The sequence below is a fragment of the Podarcis pityusensis genome, assembly GCF_964106645.2.
Source record: "Podarcis pityusensis genome assembly, chromosome: 3".
NCBI classification, from domain to species: Eukaryota; Metazoa; Chordata; class Lepidosauria; order Squamata; family Lacertidae; genus Podarcis; species Podarcis pityusensis.
In genome coordinates, this window is record NC_138026.1 from 34224899 (window position 1) to 34240324 (window position 15426).

Genomic DNA, 15426 nt, shown 5'->3' on the forward strand with positions numbered 1-15426 from the left:
TGCAGACTTGCAGTTGCTACATGCAAGTGTGCTCATCGATTGTGACTCTGTCATCAAAGGGTTGCTAGGATGTACAATGGTCAAGGTAATGCTTTTCAACGGAGATGGTTGCTGCTGCTTACAATCAGGTGGGGGCTTCAAAACCTTGGGAAGAGATGCATGCTTAGAGACTTCAACCACACAATTGATTTTCATATATCTCCCATTTGCTTTCACCATTTAAAAAGCAGCAGCTGAACAAGTCCTTTGAATCTATCTTTAATGCAATTGTTCCTTACCCTTGAATAAGCCCAATTTTTCTAAAGATGAACATCCTCCTCTGAACTGAACCTCTACCCCTCTATTTTTAAAGAGGAGTCTTCCCTGCTGTAGCTACCTGAAGCTCTGGCAGTTAATATTGGGGGAGTGGCATAACCCAATTTAATTGGCATGGATAGAACAATAGAATCATAGAGTTAGAAGTGACCGTGAGGCTCATCTAGTCCAACAACCTGGAAAATCTAAGAATCTTTTGCCCAATGTGGGGCTTGAACCCACAATCCTGAGATTAAAACTCTCATGCTCTACTGACTGAGCTATCCCTCAAACCTCTTCCCTCTGTTTCACAGAAAAAAGAATCGGAAGGGCACGTGAAAAAGACGTGGTAAAGCACCGTGAAAGTTGGTGTTAAAAGAAAATGGGGGGGGGGGGAGCTTACAGAATATGAGATTTACCTTTTTTGTGTGTGGGGGGGGGAGCTCTAATGACAGTCTCTGCTGAAAAAAGCAGCACCAAATAGGAACCATTATTTAAACAATTATGTATGTTCTGGGAACAAAAAGATCTTTTAAATAAATGCAGTGAGTAGCAAAGATAATGGGAGTGGGGTGGAGAAGCATTGGCAGGAGAATGCTGGTAGGCATGATTATTCCAATTCCCAAAAGGCTTTACTGAAAATAGTTTTTTTCTGATTTCCCTCCTTCCTTCTGAAGTCCTGTGGTACAGACTCTTTGGATAGACAGGCAGAGGAAACCAGAAATACCCGGAGCCCTCTCAAATAGGTGCCAAGCGGCCAAACAGCCCACGGCACAGCAGGAGTTTTCCTCTGGTAAGCCTTGAATTATTTCAGATGCCAGCCTGAAATACAGATGATCTGCAGACTGTTCCTTGCTCACCTAAGGAATTTAAACTTTGCAGTGTTTCTGACATTCTGAAACCAGTTTTATGTGGAAAACGCACTCGGAGAGGGGGGGATTATTTTATCGACAATGCTATTTTTATTTAAATATCATAAAATGATGGCAACCTCTTTGCCCAAATTAATCATGGAGGTGTCCTGTTCTGTGGCAAAAGGACTTTCATGCCAGCTCCACTTTCTAAAGCTTTTTACCAGCCAAGCGTTCAAAGGCTGCTCTTCAGAGATGCAGTGTTTTCTCACAAAATTCCAAGGAATCAATAAAATAAACCTAGGCTACAGGCTCCCCCACTGTGCCAGTCATAAACTACAGGTGTCATTAAAATTTAGGCTGCACTGGAAGAAAAGGGGGTGGGTATTAAACATCTCTACCAACCAACTTTTTCTAGAGCGGAGTTTCCCAAACTTGGATCTCCAGCTTTTTTGGGACTACAACTCCCATCATCCCTAGCTAGCAGGACCAGTGGTCAGGGATGATGGGAATTGTAGTCCAAAATCAGCTAGAGACCCACATTTGGGAAACCCTGTCCTAGAGGGTCCAGCAATCCCTTGTAACATATTTTCCTTTGGGTGTGTGTATAGATGGCTGCAGAGGAAAAGCCTCCCCACTTCCACCAGTGGGAGCATCTATAGAGTGCTTGCCTTGACACATCTGCCAAGCAGAATCTTCATTCTGCTTCTCTCTCTCCTCTTGTTTACCTGAGCCCTCCTTTAATGCTTGATATGATTCTGGCAAGCAGGGAAGCAGGAGGTGGAGGAGCAGGAGAAAGACTAAGCTGGTAATAGAAGGCTGGCATCAGTCCTGGATAAAATGCAGAGTTCAGAACTGGTGATAAAAATTATGTTTGCAATGATGGCTCACAATCTTATTGGGTGGGGTAAAAATAAGAAAAAAAATACTAAAATGATTAAATATGGTTCAACAGCATAGCCCATAATAGGCTCAGCAATCTCTACAACCCCTTTAACAAGCCAGTACAGTAGTACCTTGGGTTACAGATGCTTCAGGTTACATACGCTTCAGGTTACAGACTCTGCTAACCCAGAAATAGTACCTCAGGTTAAGAACTTTCCCTCGGGATGAGAACAGAAATCATGCTCCGGCGGTGCAGTGGCAGCAGGAGGCCCCATTAGCTAAAGTGGTGCTTCAGGTTAAGAACAGTTTCAGGTTAAGAATAGACCTCCAGAATGAATTAATTACTTAACCTGAGGTGCCACTGGATTTGGTTTGCTTCAAATGCAGGACTTCCTTCAGCACCCCTGTTTATGGAGCCCACCAGCTCAGCCAGCTACTCATCCATCTCCTTTTGTTAAAGTCCAAGGTTAACCCCACTATGACACTGCAAACTAGGCTCCTCCATCCTTCCAAGTCACAATCTCATCCACAGCTTGCCTGTTTTACACTTTCCAGTTGTACTTAGCAAGATGAGTTCATGCCTTGAGGATGCTACACTTGTTTCTATCAAATCACGATACTGCACTTTCATCTCTGTGCATAGGAAGCAGATCAAATAACTGTTCAAGGACAACTACCCTCCTGCGTCAATTCAGAGCGTTTTAAAGCACTGTTTTGACCTAAATCATAGTCAGGAAATTTTGACAAGCTTCGTCTTTTGGAGGAGTTTGGTTTTATAGGAAAACTGCTTTTAGGTAAAAAATATTGCTCAGTCCGTGCCTTGTCTTTAGCTGTGCACGATAAACAAATCATGCTATTGTACACACAGAATCCACTTGTCCTTGATATTAAGTAAAATGCAGCACAGTCCTGGGAAGATTTGTTGGAGCTGAAAGCAGACTTTATAATTTAGCTTGGAGTCTCGAACTGGCATAAACCATGGCGCTATAGATCTATATACCGACATACAAAGCTCATAAAAGAAATAAAACAAAAATTTATCGCTTTGCATTCTTCCATTTCACAAAACATTATTTCTAAAATTAGATTTCAATATTATTTATTGCATTAGCTCACTAAGAGGATGCAACCGCAAAGCAATTAAAGCCTGACATCATTAAGACTTGATAACCCATCCATTTAAAACGTGAAAAATATGATAGCTTTACTTGAAAGGAAGACAATATTAATATCAAAACTTACAAAATGGAGGATAGAGGCTTTGCCATTATAGTATGTGCATGCAGATGTCCTACTTTCTCCAACTGGTTCTCATAGCCTTTTCTTTCTCTCTCTGGGTCATATACACTGAAAATGACAATTCAGAATTCCCCAGACAAAATACATTTTTAGTGATCCTCATGAAAAGCTGGTAGAAATCATTTGGATGCCTGTTGTTATTGTTAATTACATTCATGTTCTCTCCTACCTCTCAGGGAAGTATTCAGATATTTAAAGTACTGAGACGGGCTGTCCTGACTCTGGCTCCAAGGCATGCAAGCTGTGGTTCTTACTTTGACCAAAAAACACCCTTATTCAGGCACATGATGGTAAGGCTCAGCAGCAGATGCAAGGCTCATGGGTCATGTTTCAGGAGTTAAAGAGCAGCACAAGAAGTTCAGAATGGGATGGAAGCAATGAAGATGTCCCAACAAGTTTCCACACCCCACCTGGTATGCTCACTCACAAGACTTGCTTGCCTTGTGAGAATGTTGGAATTGCAAATATGCACTCCATGAAGGTGGGTGGTTCTGTTCCTATCTGGGAAGGTGATGCCTCGTGTCATGCAACAAGACTGCAGCCTCCTCCTCAGTTGTTGTTGTTGCCACCTCCAGTTCTGCTTCTCCCGGCTGACTGCTCTAAGCCCTCCCCAGCCTCCATTGAGGCTCTCCATTCCACAGGAAAGTTGGGGCTGGCACCCCTGCTCTCTCTTCCCATGTGACTGAAGCTGAGGTGGACAGGAGAGTTTCCCCTCCTCCAACTCAGATCCCTCCTCCCCCTGTGTTTCATCCACTTCCTCCTCCTGCATCTGAGCCTGCCACATCAAGCCTAATCTGAACAGTGCTGTGTGAATCATGATACAGGACCTTGCTCCCAAGAACTTATCATCCAGCAGGAGTAGGGAACCTGTGGCCCTCCAGATATCGTTGGGGTACATTAGCCACATCCAGCCTAGCCAATGATTAGGCATAATGGGAGCTACAGCATTAACAACACCTGAAAGGTCACAAGTTCTCCACCCTGTTGTACAGGGTCAAACAAGGCAAGACAGAGCTGAAAGCAATATTTATGTGTGTACGATAGGTTTCAAAATATTGGGGTAGTGTAAAGGATAGAGATCTCCCATGTACATGTGTAAAATGAATGTGTATGCACACAGAATGCCAGTACAGTGGTACCTTGGGTTACATACGCTTCAGGTTACATATGCTTCAGGTTACAGACTCCGCTAACCCAGAAATAGTGCTTCAGGTTAAGAACTTTGCTTCAGGATGAGAACAGAAATCGTGCTCCGGTAGCGCAGCGGCAGCAGGAGGTCCCGTTAGCTAAAGTGGTGCTTCAGGTTAAGAACATTTTCAGGTTAAGAATGGACTTCCGGAACGAATTAAGTACTTAACCTGAGGTACCACTGTATATTTCTTCCTTTCCCTCCACCTTTGTACCTTTCTAGCCAGATTGAAAATACTGATGAATGTGTTTGTGTTGCAACTGCTTTATAAAAAAGTATTTTCAGATCCATTGGGAGAGTGTACATTCTATTAAAATATTCTCTTTTCTCTCTTGTTCTCATCATCCTGGTACAAAAACGAGTGAGGGACAGGTTATTGCAGAGTAAATGAATGCAACACACAGCAAGTGGAGAAGAGTCATCAGCAATCTGTGATGGGAGAAGAGGACTCAGCTGGTGACGCATGGCATGGGAATAAATGCTGCAAATTTACAACGGTACCTATTTCCATCTGTGAAATATTGAAATGTATGGCAGGGTCATCTATTGGATACTGGCTGTGATAATGTTCTGCTGGCTTTTCAACCCTGTTTTCAATTCAAAAGTTGCTATATTGGAGGTGGAGGTGAAAAGGTTTACAAATATATACTGCTTTTGCACCTGTTCACAGTCATTGTTCCTCAATTTGATGTATTTTGGCACCAATTTCATTTTACTTTCACTCCTACTTTAAAAAAAAAAAAGAGTTTTAACAGAGTTCTTCGCTGTGACTGCAGCCAGTCAGGAATCACTTGGGAAACTGATGATGTCATGGCACAATATAACCAATAATATTTGCCTCTATGACAGTGCAGACTTCCTCAACCTTGGGGCCTCCAGTATTCTGGACTACATTTCCCATAATCCCTGACCACGGGCCAAGCTGGCTGGAACTGATGACAGCTGGAGTCCAAAATATATGGAAGCTGCCAAGCTGGGGAAAGTGGCAATTGTGTAATTAATGTACCAAATCAATCCTCTCTATTGTCCTCTCTCTATAAATGAAAGATCCTCACATGCTTCCCCTACTGCAGGCAGAAGTAAATCACTGAAGAGGAAAATACATGCATTCTTAGAACCTCCTATTTTCTAATGTTGAGGGCAGGGGAAAAAAGGAACATTTTTGTGCTTGGGACCCGATATCAGCTTCTGATCTCTTGGGAATGACCAAATGAGCCCTAACGCCATCAACCTTCTCCATGTCAAAGGATGTTGCACGTGTTACAAATGGTGCAAGAACCACACTGTTCTGGTAGCTCCCATTAGTGGTGAAAGGTTTGGTAGGCAGTGACTCCCTCAAAATCACTGGCAATATCATTTGGCTCATGTAGCCATGTCTACTGTGTACTCCCAGGAGAAACAGAATGTCAGGAATGGGCTCTTTACATTGCTGCCTGCCCTGAACCTTTATGGATACCATATTTTTCACTCTATAACACGCACCTGACCATAACATGCACGTAGTTTTTAGAGGATGAAAACAAGAAAAAAATATTCTAAACGAAACAGTGGATATATGATTTTTGTGGTTCATGCTGTGGCCACAGACATGATCTGACAGTGAGTTTGGGGTAGCCCAATGCAAAAATCCTGAGGATCCATGTGGATCCATGCTTTGTAACCACGTTTTTGCGCCATTGCAGCCCCATGAAACAGTGGGTGCGTGTGTGTTTTTTGGTGCAGGCTGTAGCCATGGATATGCTATGTGATCTGATGGTGAACTTGGGATGACCCAGTGCAAAAATCCTGAGGATCCATGTGGATCCGTGCTTTGTAACCACGTTTTAAGTGGGGAGGGAAGGAAAAGCATTCAAGGGACAAGGAGCACACATGGGGTGTGTGGAGAAGGATGCTGCTAATAATGCAGAAGAGGGGTTTAAGGGGTGTGTGTGGAGAAGGATGTGGCTAATAATGCAGGCGAGGGGTCTAAGGGGAGAAGGAACACGCATGGGGTGTGTGGAGAAGGATGCGGCTAATAATGCAGGCGAGGGGTCTAAGGGGAGAAGGAACACGCATGGGGTGTGTGGAGAAGGATGCTGCTAATGATGCAGGAGAGGGGTTTAAGGGGAGAAGGAGCTCGCGTGGGGTGTGTGGAAAAGGAGCTTTTCGGTGAGCTGAGCGGGGAGGGGGGAGGGAAAGAGCACTGTTGCTTTAAAGGAGCCAACCAGACAGCAGCCACTTACAGCAGTGTAAACAGCTCCTTTCCTCTCCCGCTTTGCTCCTTCTCTCCCTCTTTGCTGCTTTACGCAGCTAATGGCGAATCCCCTGCAACCCAAGTCCTGCTCAGCGGATCAGCTGAGACGCTGGGAGAATCGTAATTTCCCCCTCTCCCTCATCCCGTGCCCTCCTGTCCCCAGCAGCCTTTTTACTGGTTTTCACTGTGCTCGTGGCTCAGAGCCCTCCTGTGCCCTGCCGTCCCTCTGCAGCCTCATTGCTCCATTAAGAGAGCGCACGGACCTTTGCTGGCTGAGGCTGCAGCAGCTGTTGCTGGCTACGTGGCGCTTTTTCCGGCTCGCTATGGCTCCCGTCTGTCCCTTCTCCCGTGTAAGCGGCTGCTGCCCACTTTGCTGCCATGGCTCTCCTTCCCTCCCTCCTCCCCGGCTCCTCCCCCTCCTCCTGGCTGTAAAGCAAGCAAAGCTAGAGCGGGACAGAAGCCCTGCAAGCGGCTCCCGCTTTGCTTGACTGACGGCAGCCATGAGTGCATTCGCTCCGTAACACGCACAGGCATTTTTCCTTACTTTCTAGGAGCAAAAAAGTGCGTGTTTTGGAGCGAAAATTACGGTAAGTAACTGGAATGCTTACAGCAATTGCCATTCAGTACTCCAGCCAAAGAATGTCAGATTAGGTTTTTGTGTGTGTAAGAGTTTCCAAAGATACCTGTGCTGCTAAAAATGCCACTTTTTCCTTGAAGAGCCTTGGTGGGAAGATAGAATGTAAGTTAAAATGGTCTCATGTGCCTAGAAGGATCGATCAGGGCAAATGACTTGCATCTGTGTCAAGCGAGAGGCAGATGGAGACGGGCCTCTTCTCTCTTCTCCGCACACCAGCTTGTTTGACCTTGCTGCAAAGGTGTGATGCAAAGACTGCCTGCAATGGGCTCTTTACCAATCCAGTCATTTTAATTTCATTACAGTTCTCAGACTCCTTTGCAAACTACTCCTTGGACAACATTCAATAATATTAATATTTCTTCCCCACCCCCCACCCCTTCCCAATCTGGCGCTGCAATTGTATGACAGTTAGGTGACTTTCCCGCAACTCACTGAAGAAGAAATCTCATTTGTATAAAGAGGCTCCCAGAAGGTCCAAAAGGATTCTTCACATTCCAAGCTAATCGCTCACATGTGCCAACTGGCAAGGGCATTGGTAATGAAATCTGTTAGAAAAACAATGTAAGTGGCTCTTTGACTACACCAAGGCCCCATTGCCATACACATTGGGAAGAATTATGCATTTTGCAAAGATCTGATTTGCTGCCTGAAGAGCTTAAAGGCCTGTAGTGCTTGCCACCCTCTCCTCTGCAGAGCAAGCATTCTAAAAGAGTTTGACTCCCAAAGCGAATTTCCGAAGGTTGTAAAAGCAGAGAACGCAATATTAGTGTTGATAATTGGGCAAATAATAATGGATAAAGACTCATCTTTGGAGAATATTTGTGCTCTCTATCCCCACTGAAATATGTTCTACTCCAAAAGTGATCCTCATTCTCATGAAAAGAGATCTCTCAGGCATCGCAGTATATACAGTGTTGGTACTTTTCCTTCCTAATTGGAAGCCTTTTTCCTTACTGTGCTTAGCAAGCTCAATTAAGACCAAAGGAAAGCAGAGGTGCTCTGTTGGTAGCATAGTGTTAGAAACTCAGAAATTCCCAAATGTACCTAGAAGCTAAACTAAATCCTGGCTTACATTTGAACCGCTTAACCGTTAGGACCCACTGGATGACCTGTTTATGAAATCTCCATCCTGATTTGTTTGTGCAATCATAATCCTACTCTTTTTTAGTGTATTTCCCTGTCACTTTCCTTACTGCAAAAGGTCATTTTAAAAGATGAGAGAAAAAGTAGGTTTGTTGTATCAGACCAAGGGAACACTTTAACCCACATTGGGTTGTAAACAATGAAGTTGTCCTGCTTGTGCAATAGAACCTCCCATCCATCTCCCCTCTCAATGATCCTCTCACCATCACCAGAAATCTGCTCCAGAAGGTTAGGAAAATCCCCAGAACAGATTTTGTGTGTGAGGGGGATGGTGGAGAGAAGAACGGAAGGGGAAGTTTCATTGTGCCAATGAGAGTGTTTGCATGAACAGGATGCATCATGTCTAGTATGCCAAATCCCTTCTACCAAATAGTGACAGTATGGAGGTGACCTTGAAGAATCAGGTCATTTCCTTATCTCATTTAAGGGAAGACCAAACAACATGCCATAATGGTAGCCCTTGTGCCTTTAAGTGAGGGATAAGTGATTTAGGTGCACACTAGCATAGAATACAATGGGACTTACTTGTGAGTAAACATGCCTTGGACTGTAATATTAAAATCCCAAAGGTGGTATGTAGGCAGGCTAGAACTTTATTTGTATACTTTTATGTCCTAGAAGGGTTTCGGCAGTTTGTTTTAATGAACACAATATGTCTTCCTTTTCATGATTGCTGTAGATAGGACAAGCTCAACTTGACAGAGGAATCCTACAGAAATAAGAAGTGCAGGGAGGGGGGGGTTGTCCTTTGCTCTGTTCCCTAGACCTATGCAAAATGTGGGGTTTTAATCTGCCTGTACAAATGTGTCATGTGCCGTCCAGTCCTGTAGACGTTTATTCATTAATAAAGCGTCACTGAGATCAGTGAGGTTTCTGTCCTGGAAAATATGCTTAGGATTGCAATGCAAGGTACTTCCATCAGTTACAGTCAATTTATTTATTTCCCACCTCTGTAAATATTGCAAAGGTTAACTCTGCTAGCTAACCTGCAAAAAATGTCTTTGTAGAAATGGAAAGGCAAGACAATCAATTCAGATCAAGGCTTATACAAACAATCAATTCAAAGCATTCCTCTGGTGCCAGAGTACGGCCTTTGCAGAATTGTCTTACAAGCCCTAACCAAATATGATAGGGCAGAAGCTACTCTACATGTGATAGGTGGGGAGGGAGTCTCCTTGGGTGGGGAGAATAGCTTTAGCTTTTGCCCTCACTATCTTTTTGTGGGCTGGTTGACGAGTGTTCATGTGCATGTGTGTGTGGGGAGTGCTTATTCCTCAAAGAAGAGACTCCCAGAGAAGCTGAAATGGATTTTTATCAAGGCAGAGTCTTCAGAAGCTCCTCAGTGCTTTCACATCAGCAGACAGTGTCAAGGCAAAGTCTAAAGACGCAACGTCACTGCTAAAACTGCTCAGGCTTTCCTCACAGTTTGCTTTGGCACTGGTGCAAAACTCCTCTTCGCCAGCTAAGCTCTGGCACATAACATGCTATGGGTATGTGATTTGTGTCCCTCACCATCAGCAATGGTGCTGGCGTTCCAATAGGTGCCCGTCACACTTGTGCCATCATGATCCAGATAGCATTCCAAATCACAACAGCTCTACTTGCTGGGGAAGAACTGTATGAACTCAGCAATATTATATAGTAATTAATGCTGCTGCTAAAGTTCAGAAAAGGGAGCTTAAAAAAGCATTACAAGCCCAACCCCATGCATAATTCTGTCTCAGCTTGCAATAGGCTCAGTCTGCCACAAATCCTGTTTCCCGTTGCCTCATTCCTTTCCACCTAAACATGCTTTGTTGCAGTGGCATGGAGGTATCATGGATGGTGGTTGGAGATTCCATTAGGGCCTATATAATGGTACACACCCCTTCATGGATCACTGCCTTGCCATGGCGAAGGGGCTTGAAGAACTCATAGAAGCTATGAACTATGCCGAGCAGGGCACCCAAGATGAACAGGTCATAGTGGAGCGTTTTGACCAAACGTGATCCACCTGGAGGAGGAACCGGCAAGCCACTCCAGTATCCCTGCCAAGAAAACTCCATGGACAAAGACAACAGGCATATAAAAGTTATGACGCTGGAAGATGAGCCCCTCAGGTCGGAAGGCGTCCAACATGCTACTGAGGAAGAGCGGAGGACAAGTACAAGTAGATCCAGAGCTGATAAAGCGGCTGGGCCAAAGCCGAAAGGACGCTCAGTTGTGGATATGCCTGGAAGCGAAAGGAAAGTCCAATGCTGTAAAGAAAAATATTGCATAGGAACCTGGAATGTAAGAACCATGAACCTGGGTAAGTTGGATGTGGTCAAAAGTGAGATGGCAAGAATAAATATTGACATCCTGGGCATCAGTGAACTAAAATGGACGGGAATGGGCGAATTCAGTTCGGATGACCATCATATCTACTACTGTGGGCAAGAAACCCACAAAAGAAATGGAGTGGGCATCATAGTCAACAAAAGAGTGGCAAAAGCTGTACTGGGATGCAATCTCAAAAATGACAGAATGATCTCGATACAAATCCAAGGCAGACCTTTTAACATAACAGTAATCCAAGTTTATGCACCAACTACTGGTGCTGAAGAAACTGAAATTGACCAATTCTATGAAGACTTACAACACCTTATTGAAGTGACACCAAAGAAGGATGTTCTTCTCATTATAGGGGACTGGAATGCTAAAGTAGGGAATCAAGAGATAAAAGGAACAACTGGCAAGTTTGGCCTTGGAGAGCAAAACGAAGCAGGGCAAAGGCTAATAGAGTTCTGTCAAGAGAACAAGCTGGTCATCACAAACACGCTTTTCCAACAACACAAGAGACGACTCTACACGTGGACATCACCAGATGGGCAGCATCGAAATCAGATTGATTATATTCTCTGCAGCCAAAGATGGAGAAGCTCTATACAGTCAGCAAAAACAAGACCTGGAGCTGACTGTGGCTCAGATCATCAGCTTCTTATAGCAAAATTCAAGCTTAAACTGAAGAAAGTAGGAAAAACCACTGGGCCAGTAAGATACAATCTAAATCAAATCCCTTATGAATACACAGTGGAAGTGAGGAACAGGTTTAAGGATTTAGATTTGCTGGACAGAGTGCCTGAAGAACTATGGATGGAGGCTCGCAACATTATACAGGAGGCAGCAACAAAAACCATCCCAATGAAAAGGAAATGCAAGAAAGCAAAGTGGCTGTCCAATGAGGCCTTACAAATAGCGGGGGAGAGAAGGCAAGCAAAATGCGAGGGAGATAGTGAAAGAGACAGGAAATTGAATGCAGATTTCCAAAAAATAGCAAGGAGAGACAAGAAGGCCTTCTTAAACGAGCAATGCAAAGAAATAGAGGAAAACAACAGAATGGGAAGAACCAGAGATCTGTTCAAGTAAATTGGAGATATGAAAGGAACATTTCGTTCAAAGATTACCATAATATAGGACAAAAGTGGTAAGGACCTAACAGAAGCAGAAGACATCAAGAAGAGGTGGCAAGAATACACAGAGGAACTATACCAGAAAGATATGGATGTCTCGTACACCCCAGGTAGTGTGGTTGCTGACCTTGAGCCAGCAGCCTGGAGAGCGAAGTCAAATGGGCCTTAGAAAGCACTGCAAATAACAAGGCCAGTGGAAGTGATGGTATTCCAGCTGAACTATTTAAAATTTTAAAAGATGATGCTGTTAAGGCGCTACACTCAATATGCCAGCAAGTTTGGAAAACTCAGCAGTGGCCAGAGGACTGGAGAAGATCAGTCTACATCCCAATCCCAAAGAAGGGCAGTGCTAAAGAATGCTCCAACTACCACACAATTGCACTCATTTCACATGCTAGCAAGGTTATGCTTAAAATTCTACAAGGAAGGCTCAAGCAGTATGTGGACCGAGAACTCCCAGAAGTGCAAGTTGGATTTAGAAGAGGCAGAGGAACCAGAGACCAAATTGCAAACATGCACTGGATTATGGAGAAAGCTAGAGAGTTCCAGAAAGACATCTACTTCTGCTTCATTGACTATGCAAAAGCCTTTGACTGTATCGACCACAGCAAACTATGGCAAGTTCTTAAAGAAATGGGAGTGCCTGATCACCTCATCTGTCTCCTGAGAAATCACTATGTGGGACAAGAAGCTACAGTTAGAACTGGATATGGAACAACTGATTGGTTCAAAATTGGGAAAGGAGTACGACAAGGCTGTATTTTGTCTCCCTGTTTATTTAACTTATATGCAGAATTCATCATGCGAAAGGCTGGGCTGGATGAATCCCTAGCCGGAATTAAGATTGCTGGAAGAAATATCAACAACCTCAGATATGCAGATGACACAACCTTGATGGCAGAAAGTGAGGAGGAATTAAAGAACCTTTTATTGAGGGTGAAAGAGGAGAGCGCAAAATATGGTCTGAAGCTCAACATCAAAAAAACGAAGATCATGGCAACTGGTCCCATCACCTCCTGGAAATAGAAGGGGAAGAAATGGAGGTGTAATGAGTATGGGTTGCTCGTGCGTAAGTTGCCGCCTCTCCTGGCTATGTTGCCTTGTTTAAACCTTTCTGTCTGGACAGCCCTTCACTTCGTGGCTGCCTCAGTCGCTAGCAGAATCCGTCAGTGGGCGTTTCTTAAACCTTTTCCAACATAAAAGTTGTTTGACGCCAATTCTCCTCCTACTCTCCCTGCGCGGAAGCCTTCTGCGCAGGGAGGGCGTGGGTAGCGGAGGACCTGTGCTCTCCCCGCTGGTGTCCGGTGAAGAGTCCTGGAGCCCTCTCGCTGATTCCCCCATCTGCCCCCCTTTATCTCTGGTGTTGCGCTGATTTGCCTCCCCATCTGCTGAGCTGCCTCTCTCCCTGCTGGGCCCTTCTCCAGCATCATTTGAGAGCCTCCCCTCCGCCTCTAGCTCCGATGTCAGTTCCCTGACAGGAGGCAGTGAGAAATTTTACTTTCTTGGGCTCCATGATCACTGCAGGTGGTGACAGCAGCCACGAAATTAAGAGACGCCTGCTTCTTGGGAGGAAAGCAATGACAAACCTAGACAGCATCTTAAAAAGTAGAGACATCACCTTGCCAACAAAGGTTCGTATAGTAAAAGCTATGGTTTTCCCAGTAGTGATGTATGGAAGTGAGAGCTGGACCATAAAGAAGACTGATCGCTGAAGAATTGATGCTTTTGAATTATGGTGATGGAGGAGACTCTTGAGAGTCCCATGGACTGCAAGAAGATCAAACCTATCCATTCTTATGGAAATCAGCCCTGAGTGCTCACTGGAAGGACAGATCGTGAAGCTGAGGCTCCAATACTTTGGCCACCTCATGAGAAGAGAAGACTCCCTGGAAAAGACCCTGATGTTGGGAAAGATGGAGGGCACAAGGAGAAGGGGACGACAGAGGACGAGATGGTTGGATAGTGTCATCGAAGCTACAAACATGAGTCTGACCAAACTGCGGGAGGCAGTGGAAGACAGAAGTGCCTGGCGTGCTCTGGTCCATGGGGTCACGAAGAGTCGGACACGACTAAACGACTAAACAAACAAAACAATGGTACACAACATCTAGGGTTGCCAGAAACTACAGGAAATTTAACCACTACTTGTACTTTCTACAGCCATATCCTGGAGTTCCTAGTGAACTTGGGAGCATTTAGGTTGGGCCTGGCAGGGATGGAAGGACCTGTCAATTTTGGTTCTCTCAGTTTTTCATCCCCCCCGTATTAAATTCAGTTCTCCAAATCTCTGTAGCAATTTGCATCCCCCTCCAAAACAACAAAACAAAAACAACCCCTTGTGAAAATTCATCAGCGCTTTAGTATTTTTGTATGCAATTTTGCCCAATAAACACCACTTTGCAAAGCAACTTTCCCTAATATAATTCATTTTTGGCATGTTATTGTCAGGAATATACACATTTTTACATACATATTACCCTAGTGTATACATTTTTGTGCACCTTACTTGGCTGGTGAGCTGCATTGCAAGATTGAGAGACATGTGCATTCCGAAGATAGTGGTGTTCACATTTTATTTCAGAAAGTTCAAATATGGCCGATTCACCTTTAAATGTGAACATAATCAAGTTTCTCCCCCATTCCCAGTGCCATGGCAGAATGCAGTCCCTGATGACCCCAAACATTTTTACGGGCTAATGGAAGCCCCATCGCCACCCACAAGCTCCCCTGGTTGCCTCTGACATTTGTCTCATGGGCAGAAGGTAGGGCTGGAAGCTCCCCTAGGCTGGATATGAATCAAGCTGAACTTCTGTGAGTTTATTCAGGCCTAATCTGGAGTGTGCCTAAATTAACTTATTGAAATAAAAAAAAACAACATTCCAATTTGAGCCCACAGATGTCAGTGTGATTTGAGTGCTGGAAAAATGTCATCCCACTGTTTCACATTGTCCCTGAGCAAGTGAGAACTTCTAACAGCAGCTGCTACAAGGTCAGTTTTCTCTTGGAAGGAAAGAGTACTAGAGACTTTGTATAGTGGCTTTGCAATACCTTCATATTTACAAATAGCACGTGGGGTGGGGTGCGGGATGTCCTTACAGCTGCAGCATTTTCTTCAAATGCAAGGAATGTATTTTTTCCGTTATCACCTTCCTTCTTGAACAAAAATTGGTATTTGTTTTGTAAGAAAGCTATACTTGAAAGGTCACTAGTTCATCCTTGGGAAACCAGTCTTCTCGGAGATTTTGATAATTACACTGTTTGCAGTGTTCTGAAGTCTGAAGATAAGCTACTCTCTATTGAAATTTATTGTTAATTGGCTTTGATTTTCCGGGCTTAATTAATTGATTAACATTAATGGAGCCATCTGCTGTTCCAATACTTGCCGAACAACAACAGTAAGAATAATTGCTTATGAGAATAGTTCAGGACGTTGAAAGCACACTCGTGTATGAGTGTAATTAACT

General features: G+C 44.2%; 1 protein-coding gene and 1 long non-coding RNA gene across 4 annotated transcripts in view; one reads left to right on the forward strand and one right to left on the reverse strand.

Moving 5' to 3' along the window:
• Nucleotides 1-15426, reverse strand: part of EYS (eyes shut homolog) — a 500175-nt gene that overhangs the window by 54266 nt on the left and 430483 nt on the right. The window lies entirely within an intron of this gene.
• LOC308472837 lies at nt 810-5090 on the forward strand. The gene is made up of 3 exons (XR_013983757.1): nt 810-1087; nt 3506-3619; nt 4881-5090. It is a non-coding gene; the product is annotated as an uncharacterized lncRNA (long non-coding RNA).